The following is a 15,735-nucleotide window of genomic DNA, read 5'->3' as shown; positions in this document are numbered from 1 at the left end:
AGCCATGGACCTTTTGGATCAAAGAGGGTATGTACCTTTATGGCCTCTGAGACATACAGGGCCACCTCCTAGAATTTCACACGATATCTGAGCCAAAATCTAACTTCAGGAGCCCTGAGTATGCACAGATCCAGAAAGACCTCCAAGCCATGGTAAGTGGTGTCCTCAGTGTCAAAAGGAGCTTTGCAGAGCCTCAGAGTTGGCGGTGGCGAGAGTGAACACTGGGGAGTGGGCTGCTCAGAGTGTTTCTTGATAAATTCTTACCTCCTACGTGATCTAGACTTGGATGCCTCTGGGAAAAGAGGCAGCAAGACATGTTTTGACTTGGTAAGCATTTAGTCAATAAAGCGTTTATCAAGGGCTCCGTAGATTAAGAAAGATCGGATCATTGTCCCCCTCTTCACCCCTGCTTTGTTATTTCTTCTCCCACATCCTGCCCTCAGTTCGTTCCCACAGATACTTTGCTCTGACCTTCTGTTTTATAGATGTGAGTGTGGTTCCTCTGGGGGCCCCAGAACAATGTAAGAGGCAACTACATTTGTTAGGCCTTAAAAAAAAAAAGAAAAATCCCGGATCCCCTCCAATGAGAGGTGTTCAAGATGCACCAACACATTGGGCTAGGGAAGAATTGGAGATCTTTCTTCCATAGAATAGAAACATTTTCCATATTATCTTTCAAGTCCTTGGGTTCATATGGAGTGGAAACAACTCAAGGCATAGTCAAAAGGAGATCTTACAAGAGTAGGATTGCATAGCAGAAGTCATTTTGAGTTAATTTTGGAAAGAAAATGGGCAAAAATAACCCACTTCAAGTGAAAAGGAGAAAATATATTGTTTCTTGTATTTTACTGTTAGCTACCATCGTGTCTGCCTTCAACTCATGGCAACCTCATGCACAAAGGAACATTGTGATCCACAGGGTTTTCGTTGGCTGATTTTAAGAAGTAGGTCACAGGCCTTTCTTCCTAGTCCATCTTAGTCTGGAAGCTCTGCTGAAACCTGTTCAGCATCATAGCAACAACAAACCTCCACTGAGAGACAGGCGGTGGCCGCGCTTGAAGTGCAATGTCCAGGAACTGAACCCAGATGTTGGACATGGAAGGTGAGAATTCCACCAGTGAACTACCACTGCCTTCTTTGTTTCTTTCTTTCTTTTATCTTAGTGTGTGCCTCGTTGATTATTTCTCGTGAGTCACCAAAAAAAGTGAATGTAGCAGAAAATTCCCAAATTCTAGCGCCAAAAGTCACCTGAGGAGAAGCTCAGGCAGAGACCAGGCTTGCCCAAGGTCACATGGCTGGAGGTGGAGGTAGAGACCTGCCTCTCTTACTCCTGGTCCAGGGATCCTTTCGTGTTTACCCACAAGAGGATGATTTTACTGTGTAAGTAAAATGTGGCTGCCTTGGTTGTTGGGGAGTAAGAAGACATCCAAAAGGAGAGGTGAAAAGGGGAACCCAGTCCCCATATCTAGAGTCTGGAGCCTCTGGTGAAGGGATGATTTTCTGCCATGTTTTCCCCTGCCTGTTTGGCTAGGGTGATGGGAAACTGCAGAGAATGACAATGGACCTCACTCTTGTATTCAGATTTCCGCAGGTGAACCCCTTTTAGGAGGAGGAGATGAAGGACTGGCTTCAAACCCAGAGCTCCTGCCTGAGCAGTAACTGTACAGAGCAGAGAGGGGTGGGGTAGGCAAGTAACCCAAGGCCTTCTCTGTTTTTCTTAAATGTTCTCATTACCTTGACCTCCTTCCCGATGCCCTTCAAGGTTCCCTTAAATGCACAGATGCTGTGCTGAGAGTTCAAATGACTATCTAGTGCGCATGGCTCCAGTTCATGCTGAAATCAGTGTTTTCCTACCCGGTTCCCTGCCCCCACTGTGTTGGTCAACATCTTCATGTGTCTCAGGGGCCCTACGGGTGTGCGGTGGAGCAGGGGCTGAAGTGGACTCTGGAAGGCAGAGCTGTTCACAGACAGGCTCCCTCCGCCATGCTCATATTGGGGTATACCCCAATGGATGGAACGTATCACAGGCTTTTGGTTCCTCTCTTTCATTCTTTGTCCCAGTGGTAAAATCATGGGCAAGGCTTGAGACAGGGAGAATCTCCTTATGACAGATGAAGAATCTCCTTATTACAAGGCACAGGTGATCAATACTCTATACTTTGTAGCTTATGGGGGCTCTCCAGCATGCCAGACCAAACATCAAAGAGCTTTGCCACTGCTAGAAATAACATACGTGGCCAGGTACCTTCAACCAGTCCACCATTAAACCATACAAGCTTTTACTTTAAGCAGCATTGCATAAACCATTTTGAGGCTGACATTTCAGCAGGTCCAAGATTCTGAATGGAATCCCTGGGTGATGCAAATGGTTAATGATCTCAGCTGTTAACTGAAAGGTTGGAGGTTTGAGTGCACCCACAGGTGCCTCAGAAGAAAAGTCTGGTGAGCTACTTCTGAAAACCCTATAGAGCCCAGTTCTACTCTAGAACATGTGGGGTCACTATGAGTCCGAAGTGACTCAATGGCAACAGGTGTTTAAGATCCTGAATAAAGCCAAGCATGATTCTTTTCTGGGCCATAATTTCCTCAGCTGAAAGGAAGGTTAATAACCTTGCCTCACGTCCCATACATACTCCATCACCACCTCCTTCTCAGGGACATAGTGATGATAAAAGAGGCATTTGCGGTGTTTCCCAAATTTCCCACTACCAAGAGTCACCTGGGAAACTTAAAAATCACAGAATCCCAGCCCACACCCTGGACTTACTGAGTCAGCAGTTCCAGGATGGGCCTGGGCATCTGTGTTTTTTATAAGTTCCCAGCTGATTCTTGTGATCGAGTTTTTGAACAAGTCTGAGAAATGTTGAGATGCAGTAATAGACATGAGCTCTGAACACTCAAAGAAGCATTTATTTTCAATATTCTTCTTCTTATTAAAATGCAAGCCTGTTGTTGTTAGGTGCCGTTGAATTGGTGCCAACCCATAGCAACCCTCTGTACAATGGAATGAAACACTGCTGAGTCCTGAACTATCCTCACAATCGTTGTGCTTGAGCCCATTGTTGCAGCCACTGTGTCAATCCACATTTTTCACTGACACTTTACTTTACCAAGAATGATATTCTTCTCCAGGGACTGGTCCCTCCTGGTAACATGTCCAAGCACTTGAGACATAGTCTCACCACCCTTGCTTCCAAGGAGTGTTCTGGCTGTGCTTCTTCCAAGGGAGGTTTGTTTGTTCTTCTGGCTGCCCATGTTATATTCAATATTCTTCACCAACACCATAATTCAAAGGCATCAATTCTTCAATCTTCCTTATTCACTGTCCAGCTTTCACAGTCATATGAGGCGACTGAAAATACCATGGTTTGAGTCAGGTGTACCCTAGTCCTCAAAGTGACATCTTTGTTTTTTAACACTTTAAAGAGATCTTTTACAACAGATTTGCCCAATGCAATATGTTGTTTGGTTTTTTGACTGCTGCTTCCATGGGCATTAATTTTGTATTCAAGTAAAATGAAATCCTTGAAAATTTCAATCTGAAATGCAAGCCTTGAGTTGCAATATTGAACGATTCTATGGGTAAAATATTGAGTGATGCAGGAAGCATCAAAAGAAGATGGAAGGAATACAAAGAGTTATTGTACCAAAAAGAATTGATCAGCATTCAACCACTTCAGGAAGTAGCATATGCTCAAGAACAGATGGTATTAAAGCCAGAAGTCCAAGCTGCACTGAAGGCATTGGTGAAAAACAAGGCTTTAGGAATTGTCGAAATACCTACTGAAATGTTTCAACAAATGGGTGCAGTTCTGGAAGTGCTCAGTCATGTATGCCAAGAAATTTAGAAGACAGCCACCTAGCGAACCGACTGGAAGAAATCCATATTTGTACCCATTCCATAGAAAGGTGATCCAACAGAATGTAGAAATTATTAAACAATATCATTAATATCACACATAAGTAAAATTTTGCTGAAGGTCATTCAAAAATGGTTACAGCAGTACATCGACTAGGATCTGCCAGAAATTCAAGCTAAATTGAGAAGAGGACATGGAACGAAGAATATCATTGCTGATGTCAGGTGGATCATGGCTGAAATCAGAGAATACCAGAAAGATGTTTACCTGTGTTTTTTTTGACTATGCAAAGGCATTCAACTGTGAGGATCATAACAAATTATGGGTAATATTGCAAAGAATGGGAATTCCAGAACACTTGATTGTATTCATGAGGAACCTGGACATAGACCAAGGCGCAGTCATTCAAACAGAACAAGGGGATACTGGGTGGTTTAAAATCTGGAACGGTGTGTGTCAGGGTTGTATCTTTTCACCATACTTATTCAATCTGTATACTGAGCAAATAATCCAAGAAACTGGACTATATGAAGAAGAACAGAGCATTGGGATTAGAGGAAGACTCATTAATGACCTGTGATATGCAGACGACAAAACTTTGCTTGCTGAAGTGAGGAGGACTTGAAGCACTTACTTATGAAGATAAAAGACTACAGCCTTCAGTGGGAATTACAACTCAATGTAAAGAAAACAAAAATCCTCACAACTGGACCAATATGCAACATCATCATGACAAAAGGAGAAAAGACTGAGATTGTTAAGGATTTCATTTTACTTGGATCCACAATCAACACCCATGGAAGCAGCAGTCAAGAAATCAACTGATGGTATTGCATTGAGCAAATCTGCTGCAAAAGACCTCTTTAAAGTGCTGAAAAGCAAAAAATGTCACATCGAGGACTAAGGTGCCCCTGACTCAAGACATCATGTTTTTAGTCATCTCATATGCATGCAAAAACTAGACAATGAGTACAGAAGACCAAAGAAGAATTGATGCCTTTGAATTATGGTGTTGGCAAAGAATATTAAATATAACATGGACCGCCAGAAGAATGAACAAATCTGCCTTAGAGGACGTATAGCCAGAATGCTTCTTAGAAGCGTGGATGGTGAGGCTTCATGTCACGTACTTTGGGCATGTTGTCAGGAGGACCAGTCCCCGGAGAAGGACATCATGCTTGGTAAAGTAGGGGTTCAGTGAAAAAAGGACCCTCAACAAGATGGATTGACGCACCATCTGTAACAATGGCCTCAAACATAACAACGATTGTGAGGATGGCGCAGGACCAAGCAGTGTTTCATTCTGTTGTGTGTAGGTTGCTGAGTCGGAACTGACTCAATGGCACCTAACAACAACATTATTATTGCAAACTAGGTTTACCAGGTTTAACAAATAAAAATACAGCGTGTCCAGTTAAATTTGAATTTCAGATAAACTAGCAGTGGTTTTTATCATAAGTATATCCCATACAATATTTGGGATATACTTACACTAAAAATCTATTCCTTGTTTATCTGGAATTCAAATTTAACTGGGCATCATGCATTTTAACTGGCAACCCTGCCAGATGCCATGAACCCCATTCATTTCATCATATGAAGAAGGTAAGGCGAAATCTTATAATTTAAAAAAGAAAATATGTCAATGATGGAAGAGTGTCCATGTGAAATTCCTTTCTGTGCCCCACTCCTGCTTAATAGAAAGAAGAAGCCTTGGTTCATCATTCTGACCAAAAAAAAGCTACCATCACCGAAGAAGAGAAAGAAGCCTCTTTAAAAGATAAAACACGGAGGTTTTAAAGCATAACATAGCATTTTGTTTGTTCATGACTAAGGAGACAATGAAGCAGGTAAGTATGTTATGCCACTTACTTGTTAATGTGTTAATTTCAAAATAATTTAAGCATTTCCAAGCTCTATTCAGGAGTCCCTGGGTGGTACAAACAGGTGCTCAATTATAGGTGAAAGGTTGGTGGTTCAAGTCCATCGAGGGGTACCTTGGAAGACACCCCTGGTAATCTGCTTCCGAAAGGTTACAGCCATTGAGAACCCTGTGGGGCAGTTCTGCTCTGCACACACGGGTCACCATAAGCTGGGATCAACAGGACAACTAACAACAACAACAAGCTGTGTGCATTTTTCCTCTGACAAAATATCCCAGCCCCATCTTTTCCACACTTCCTTTGACAAGTGACACCTGATACCTGGTTGAAGGTTCCTCCCAACACAGGTAGATTACCTACTTGCCTCTCAACTGGAAGAGTTTACAATAGTAGCAATTTGGGAATCCTATCATCAGTTATAAAACAGACCTCCCTGAGGTGAGAGGAGGAGAGAAAATGTAGGGATGAATATGAAAATCCAAAGGACTGTGTGGTCTAAGAATGAAATGTTTTCTAAATCACATTAAGCTACACAGTGGAAATTGAGGAGAAAGTCCTTAAGGTGACTTTTAAATGAAAATGAAATGTCTGTTAGTAAGTTACAGGGGTGCAATGATACCAAGTGGCAGTCTTGTGTCTCATTAATTTCAAACATAGATTTTTATGTGAGGCTATTTGATTATAATTTGATTATCTGACCCTGTAATTAAAGTTTATTGCCAATTTGGAAGCTTATATGTAAAATGAGCTGGTTTTCTTCAAAGCAATATACAATCCTTTGGACTCATTGACTTCTGGTTTTGCATTTAAATGGAAAAGTCAGTTAGAATGTGACAAACAGGTTGGGGTTTTGATCATTAATCCTGCTAAAGTAATATTCATAAATTCAATTCCGAATCAGTTGGAATACTTTTCTTTTATTAGTTTCTGTGTTATTAAATGAGATTGTTTCTGACTAATATATTTCTGGACTCAAACTGTAGCTCCGAGCTGTTATTCAAATCAAATAACATGCCCCTTACTTGTGCCTAGCACTAATAAATGCCAACTTGTGATACATTTGCAAGAGACTGTCAGCGATATTAAAGGAGGCAATAATGCCACGGAGGTCTCCAAGTGAGCTGATTTTTCTAAGGGCTGATATCCGTCATTTTTCTTTAAAAAACCCAACAACAACAGATACTCAAATCTTTCAGTCTTAAAGCCAAATGCATGCTGTGAGTCACATAAACATAATTTGTTAGCATTTAAATGACCAAGACGCTGGAATTAGAAAACTCCTAACTTTGGGGTCAGAAGTAGGAGAAACCAATTTCAGAGCGGGATCAGTGTTACAATGAGAAGGAGAAAGTGCTGCTTAATTTGGGAAAGGGGTAGGTCTTTCTTTCAAATCCTCTCATGGGAAGGAGATGCCGCACTGCTTTTGAAATTAGAAAAACTGTTCACAAATCACCATTGGGTTCACAGAGCAAAGATAGGTCTTGGAGACCCTCTTTCCCAGCTCCATTTTACAGATGAGGAAACTGAGGTCCAGAGAGAAGTAGTGGGTCAGAGTTACACAGCGAGTGGGGTGGCAAATCCTGAATGGAAACCCTTCCCTATTACTCCCTGTAATTATTCCCCACGCTTTTCCCACCACCCATGACGAAATGTTCATGACTATCTGGGGAAACTTCACAGGGGCTGCAACGAGGCCCAGCTCCATCCCTCTGGCTGTTTGGCCTCCAACAAATCACTTACTTGATCCCCAGGAACTTCCCTCCCTCAGGTGCGGGTGACACCTGCCCTTTCTCCATTTTGAGAAGTAAATGAGACCTACATGTAAACTACAAGTGTCAAGTGGCTTATAATGACTTTTTTTTTTTTTTTTCCAAATGCTGTATTGTAGCATTGGGATACAACTAATGGTGCCTGTTTAAATTATATTTAAATTAATCATAATAACATTGACTTTTTCATTGTTTTGGGCAAATTTTAGCTGGATACTTGTATTTGGGCCTCAGAGATTACCCTCTGGACTGAAATTTTGGGAGGTTCTTCTCTTCTTTACAGGCATCCCAGACGTTCACATTGCTGCTATAGTTAGCATATTTTCCATCAACGTTCCTTTGATGGTTCGGATTGGGCGTTGCTGGGTTTACGACTTATCACACCCTCATTATGGGCAGGGAGTGTCTCTCCTGCCCCAGAGGGAATTTGTTCAATCTCATTTCTCGAATTCCAGAACCTCAAAGAGACTTTAGAACCCACCCTCGGCTGACACCTCCCCTCTTCCCTCCAAAAAACTCAGCTGCTCTGGAGTTGATTCTGACTCATGTGTGTCAAAGTAGAACTGTGTTACATATGGTTTTCAGTGGCTGACTTTTTGTAAATAGATTACCAGGCCTTTCTTCCAAGGAGCCTCTGGGTGGACTTGAACTGCCAACCTTTTGGTTAACAGCCAAGTGTACTAACAATTTGTATCACCCAGGGACTTACCTCTTCCTTCAACACCTGCCAAATCCTTGAGTCTCCCCCCACCTGCCGGCCCCACATGGTGCCCCAGCTTGCTCAATAAAGCCTCCTCCTGACCTTGGCTTAGATATGCTCATGGATCCCAGGCTTGTAGGGGAGGGAGGTATCCTCTGAGTCACCCAGGCGGGAAATACTGCCCAGTGCTGTGCCCATCAGCTGCCAGGTGTGGCCATACTGACCAAGCAAACACTGACCAAGAGAGCGGCCAAAGGCCCTTCCGAAGCAGCACTGCAGCAAGGTAATAAATAGAAACAGGTGCCACTTCTTGAGCGGTTTACTCAGTGCCCAGCCCTCACCTAGGTGATTTGCATCATCTCATTTCCTCCTCCCAACAGTCCTTCAAGGTCAGTGTTACTACCCCCTGGCAAAAGGTAAGGAAAATGAGGCTGGGTGAGCTGGTTTGTAGCCGATATTCACCTATCCCTTTGTCCTCCAGGGTAAGCCAAAGTGAAGAGAGCTTCCGGGAGAGAGACAACCCAAAAGTAGGAGCCGGTATGTGTGAAGGGGACAGGGCAGAGGAATGATGGACTTTGGGATGTTAGTCTATTTCAGTGTGAGCTCCCCACCTGCTAGAGGGCTTGTCTTGGATTTTGCCCCCCAAAGGTCCAGACCCCACCCTTTCCACTCAGTCCGTGGGTAAAGAGCTAGATCTTGCTGACCCCAGGCTGTAGTGGAAACAGCAACAAGCAAGAAATGGTTGGCCCTACGGCTGTGGTAGAGATGGCTGCAGGGAGGAGATGGTTGGCCTTAAGGCTGTGGTGGAGATGGCTGCAGGGAGGAGATGTTTGGCCCTAAGGCTGTGGTGGAGATGGCTCCAGGGAAGAGATGGTTGCCCCTAAGGCTGTGGTGGAGATGGCTCTAGGGAGATGGTTGGCCCTAAGGCTGTGTGGTAGAGATGGCCCCAGGGAGGAGATGGTTGGCCCTAAGGCTGTGGTGGAGATGGCTCCAGGGAGGAAATTGTTGGCCCTAAGGCTGTGTGGTGGAGATGGCCCAGGCAGGAGATGGTTGTCCTTGGAAATGGGTCGCCTGGCAGGCAGGTGTCGATGCCTCCATGACTGCTGATGTTCTGGCCTCCTTGCTGCCTGGTTTGAACTCTGGCTCAAGGCTGACCATGTTCCCAGCCAACTGCTTCTGTGGAGGTTATTGTCCCCACAGGTGGCTGAACAGGTATGATGTCTTTAGTGCTGGGCTTGGAGGTCAAGCCACCACTTCAGAGGAGGTATTCACAGGTATTTGGGGATGCTGAGTTCATGCAACAGCTTCTCATGACCCTGAGAGAACAGGCTAACTGGAGTCTCAGTGCTGGCTGCTCATTAACACCACCTGGGGGGCGCTTAAACTATCAGCACTCAACCCTTCCTCTGCTGTGAGAAAATAGGCCCTGAGCTTGGCAGCCATTACTTTGCTGCTTGGCAAATATGTGTAACCTACACTCAATTGTGTATACCATTATGGAAAACGTCATATAATGTACACACTGCCCTCTCCCTTTTTTTTTTTTTTTTGAGATATAACTCACATACCATAAAGTATCTGTTTCAGTGGTTTTTCAGTACACTCACAAGGTTGTGCAGCCAACCTCACTATCTGTTTCCAGAACATTTCAACGCCTTCACAGCACAGCCTGCCTTTTGGGTGGGGGAGTCTCTGGGTGGTTAGCTCTGCTGCTGCTAACCAAAAGATTGGAGGTTCGAGTCCACCCAGAGATGCTTGGGAGAAAGTTCCATTCTGACATAAATGGGGTTGCCATGAGTCAGGATCAACACCATGGAATTGAGTTGGTTTGGTCTTTTTTTTTAATGGAGAGGGACGATGGTGGTGGTACCAGTAGCTGTCATTGAGTGCTTACTAAATACCAGCCAATGTGCTGACTGTTTACGTATTTAATCTGCACCACACTCAAACAGGTGGACAATGTTATCTTCGTTTTATTGATGAGGGACCCAAGGTACAGGTTGAGGGAGCAGCCCAATCTGCAGAACTTGATTCCAGATGGCACAGGGGTTTTTCCCTCCCTGCTTCTAAAGGGTCTGCTCTTTGTAGATCAGAATGCATCTTCCTCAGCCTGGAGAGGCCCGGTGTCCTTGGCTTGTTTTTAGATGTCTCAGAAATAGAGAAAAGGTGCATGTGTTAGGGCACAGGGAGTTCCCCACAAAGGGGGCCGATCTGGTAAGGAGCAAAGGCATTTGATCTGGGTAGATCAAATGGCAAGTTTTCTGAACCCATGTCCTCAGCCTTGACTGTCCCATCAGAATCACCTAGGGGGCCTTTCAAGCCACAGAGGCCAGCAAGGTAGCCATGTGGGAGGGGCCAGTGGTGGTAGTTTCTAAACCCCCCACATTATCCACATGTGGGCTCTAAGTAAACATTGTGGGGTGTATCAGCACCCAAACTGCAGGACAGCTGGTTTGCAAAGCTGTGTTCAAGAGTGTTCATACTTTTTTTGGGGGGGAGGGGGGTGGGCAGTGTGGGGTAACAGCTTTATTGAGATAATTCACATATTATACAATTCACCCTTTTAAATATTCAATTTAGTGATGTTTTAGTATGTATACAGACTTGTGCTACCATCACAGTCAATTTTAATGTATTCTTATCACGCCAAAAAGAAACCCCATACCCTTTGTCGTCAACCCCCAGTCCTTCCTCTTCCCCTCCAGCCCATGGCAGCCACTAATTTGCTTTCTGTCTCTATGGATTTGCCTAATCTGGACATTTCATAAGGAGCCCTGGTGGCGAAGTGGTTATTAAGCACTCAGCTGCCAATCAAAAGGTCAGCAGTTCGAACCCACCAGCTGCTCAGGTGAAAAGATATGGCAGTCTGTTTCTATAAAGATTTACAGCCTTGGAAACTGTGGGGCAGTTCTACTCTTCCTGTAGGGTAGCAATGAGTTGGAACTGATGGCAATGGATTTGGTTCTGGTTTTTGGTGGACATTTCATATTAAATGGAATCCTACAATATGTCATCTTTTGTGGCTGACTGACTTCACTTAGCATATTGTTTTCAAGGTTCATGCATGGTATAGCATATATCAGTACTCCATTCCTTTTTATGGATGAATGTTCCATTGTGTGGTTATACCACATTTTATTTATCCATTCACTTGTTCATAGATGTTTGGGTTGTTTCCACTTTTTGGCGATTGTGAATCATGCTGCAATGAACAACTGCATACAATATACTGAGGGCACCTTCCAGCCTTGAAGGGACCAATTTACTTGATTCTGTCCCATTATAGGAGACTCAGCTCTAATTTTTTATTATAAGTGATTTATTTACAAAGATCAAGAAATGCAGTATGTATCTCAAAACCCATCCATTAGGGTTGTGGTTATTGTTTTGGGGTGTCATCGAGTCAATTCTAACTCATAATGACCCAACGTAACAAAGTAGAATTGTCTCATAGGGTTTTCTGGGCTGTAATCTTTACGAAAACAGATCGCTGACACTTTCCCCTATGGAGCCACTGGATGGGTTCGAACTGATAACCTTTCAGTTAGCAACTGAGCACTTAACCATTGTGCCACCAGGGCTCCTTTCAGCTCTAATTTTTCATGAAAAAAAATTGAAAACCAAACCCCACGTTCTTTCTTTCAAAAAAAACAATATTCTCCAAAACGTTCATTGCTTTTAAGTGTTCTGTATAGCTATTGTTTTGTAGTCTTAAACCCACTTGGACTCAAAATATCTCTGAAAATCATCTCAAGACAGTACCTTAATTTAGGCCCACCTCTTCCTCTGGCATGCTCCTTTGTCCCTTCTTTAAAACATAGGAGAAATTTCGTTAATTTAGCAACAGCAGTAAACTGGGCATAACGTGCCACCTTTGTTGCTAATGTTAACTGTCCTCATTCTCTTGCTGGCTCTTTTCCCACTTTTTAGGGCATGACCTCTGCCAGAGACCAGGAGGCCTCTGGTAAAGGATGCAGAGATGAGTAAGTCATAACCCACGTTTCCCTAGGAGCTCAGTCAAGGGGAGCAGGAGGAAACTCCTAAATAAATTGCAATGCTTGCTAGGTTGGCAGTTCGAAATCACCCAGCAGCCCCTTGGGAGAAGGACCTGGCAATCTGCTTCCATAAAGATTCCTATTGTTGTTGAGTGGATTCACATTTATAGCAACCCTATAGGATGGAGCGGAACTGCCCCATAGAGTTTCCAAGGAACTGTTGGTGGATTTGAACTGCCAACATTTCGTTAACAGCCGAGCTCTTAACCACTATGCCACCAGGGCTCCCCCGTGAAGATTACAGCCTAGAAAACCTTATGAGGCAGTTCTACTCTATGAATCAAAATCAACCAAACAGCACCTAACAACAAAAACAACAACAACATGCTAAATTTGGCATTTCCCAAAGGGTGGGAGGAAAATGGTCCTAGGTAACTTATAGGCACTGCGTTAAATAACATCGAATCAAGAAAGAACAAAATTATTCCCTTTTCAATTATCTTTTGCAAGCCTTCAGATAAGGCAAGGAGAACATCTCAGTTTGGTGCTAAATAGGCCTTTAACACTTCTCTTCAGTCATATTGTGGGTGTTAGCTTCCCCAACTCATGGAGATCTGGTGAATAATCAAGTGAAATGCTGCCCCTGGTCCTGCACCATCCCCATGATCAGTTGTGGATCAGATTATTGTGATCCACAGGGTTTTTGTTTAAGATAATATTTTATTGTGTTTTCAGTGAAGGTTTACACAGCAGTTTAGGTTACAATTCAACAATTTCTACCAAATTGTTCAGTGACATTGGTTACAGTCTTCATGATGTGTGAAAATTCTGTTTCTGTTCTGGTCGTTCCCATTTCCATTAATCTAGTTTCCTTGTCCTCCTACCTTCTCATCATTGTTTTAAAGTAATTATTGATTGTTTGGTCTCATACAGGTGATTTTTTTGTTTTTAAAGGAGCATAGTACTCACAGGTGATATTCTTTATTTTGTGAGCGAATCTGTTACTTAGCTAAAAGATGTCCTCAGGGGCTAGTTCAAGATATAAAGAGTATCTCACGGCAATAGTCTCAGGGAGCCCTCCAGTCTCAACTGGTTCAGTAAGTCATTATTTTTTAAGAATTTGAGGTTCTGTTCCACATTTTTCTTCCATTCTATCAGGATCCATCTGTTGTGGCCCTGATCAGAACAGTCGGTAATGGTAGCCAGGCACCATCTAGTTCTTCTGGTCTCAGGGTAGATGAGGCAGTGGTTTATGTAGGCTATTAGTCCAGTAGACTAGTTTCTTCTTTGAGACATTTGTTTCCTTCTTTCTCTTTTGCTCCGGATGAGTAGAGACCAATAGTTGTATCTTAGATGGCCGTTCACAAGCTTTTAAGACCCTAGACACTACTCACTAAACTAAGATGTAGAGCATAAACTTTATGAACTATATTATGCTAGTTGACTGAGTTGTCTCACGAGACTCTGGTCCTAAGACTTCAAATCCAGAAAACCAATCCCATGAGGTGTTTAGTTATGTCTAAGAAGTATCTGTAACTGTGCCCCCATGTGCTTTATTATATATACAAATATATATGCATACACACATATACATATGCATACACCTATGTATACAGACATATATACTTACATATACATTTTTTTTATACATACCTATACACATAAAAAAAAAAAATACATACCTAAAAACCTTCAAAAACCCATTGCCATGGCATCAATTCTGACTCATAACGACCCCATAGGACAGAGCAGAACGGCCCCATAGGGTTCCTAAGGCTGTGATCTTTACAGAAGCAGACTGCCACATCTCTCTTCTGTAGAGCCGCTGCTGGAATTGAACTGCTGACCTTTCTGTTAGTAGCCGAGCACTTAACCACTGTGCCACCAAGGCTCCTTACATGTATGTCTAGATACATACATATACTCCTGCACATATATTTTTTGGTGACTGTTGCTGTTGTTGTGAAATGACATATGCCACAGCAATTACCAAAATGTCCTTTTTTCTTACATATGTCATAATGACATCATTTATCTTCGTCAACCTGTGCACCCTTCACCTTCATTTCAGGTTACCATTCCCATCACCAAAGATAACAAGCGTCTACTATTGTGACTCCCCCCCTCCATCCCTGGTAGCCACTAATGAATACTTGTTTCTGTATATTTACCTATTCATGTCATTTCATACAAGTGAGAACATACAATATTTTTTTGTGATGGATTTATTTTGCTCAACATAATGTCCTCCAGGTTCATTCACGTTGTAAAATGGTTTGAGAACTCATTTTTTCTTCATCACTAGTAGTATTCCATTGTATGGATCTGTAGGATTTTCACTGGCTGATTTTCAGAAGTAGATCACCAGGCCTTTTTCCTGGTTGAAACCTGTTCAGCAACACACAAGTCTCCAATGACAGACAGGCAGTGCCTTCACGTGAGGTGCATTGGCTGGAAATCAAACATAGACCTCCCTTGTAGAAGGTGAGAATTCTACCACTGAACCATCACAGCCTCCTCTTCAATCGTTGTTGTTGTTAGGTGCTGCTGAGTTGGTCCCAGCTCACAACAACCCTATGAACAACAAAACAAAATACTTACCAGTCCTGTGCCATCCTCACAAATCACGCTGTGTTTGAGCCCACTGGTTCTGTCTCTACCACTTTGCAAAACTCTAAAGATGAGGCTTGCTTATCAAGGACAGTAGAACTTTGTTCTCCCTTTCTCTCTAGAAGTAAGACAGCAACATCGCTGTGACTTCTGTAATTGGCTGTTGTGCTATTTAGCAATTATTTCCAGTTTCCTTCCAGGTACATGGTAGGATTGTACTTTTCTGTCCTTGCCAGATTTGGGGATATTTGTTAATGCAGCATCAGGTGACTAATACAGAGTCTGGCTTTTTTCACTTGCCGTAAGACAGTTGAGATTTATTCACGTTGTTGTATGGATCAGTGACAAAAACCAATTGCTGCCCAGTTGATTCCAATTCATGGTGATCCCACATATCAGTAGTTGGTTCCTTTTTGTTGCAGAGTAGTATGCCATTGTATGCCTATATCCCAGTTTATCTATTCAACGGTTGATGAATATTTGCTTTTTTCTCCTATTTTGGTACAGTTATGAATAAAGCCATTACAGAATGATTTCTGACTTCAAATTGTTCTTAATGTGAAATCAGTAGTTCTCACTGTATCCACAAGGCCGTGTATGAGCCGGTTCTGCTCACTGACCATCTCTTCTCAGGCCACAGCCTCCTCCCTTAACTGTTCTGTGAATATGCCAAGTGCTTCTCTCCCAAGCGCTTCGCACCTCTGTCCTCTCAGCTCTTACCTGAGCCTTCCCAGAGCTGGCTTCTGGTTCAATGCCACCTCCACAGGGGCCTCCCCTGAGGTCTCTCTAAAGTCCTCACGTACACTCCCCCTCCCTCCACCACTGGGTCCTCTCTATCCCCTGTTGTTGTTGTTATAGCTGCTGTTGAGTCACCTCCAACTCACGGCAACCTTTCGTATACCAGAAGGAACGGTTGCT

Source organism: Elephas maximus, chromosome 21, assembly GCF_024166365.1.
Source record: "Elephas maximus indicus isolate mEleMax1 chromosome 21, mEleMax1 primary haplotype, whole genome shotgun sequence".
Taxonomy (NCBI): Eukaryota; Metazoa; Chordata; class Mammalia; order Proboscidea; family Elephantidae; genus Elephas; species Elephas maximus.
Note: the sequence above shows the minus strand (reverse complement) of the source record.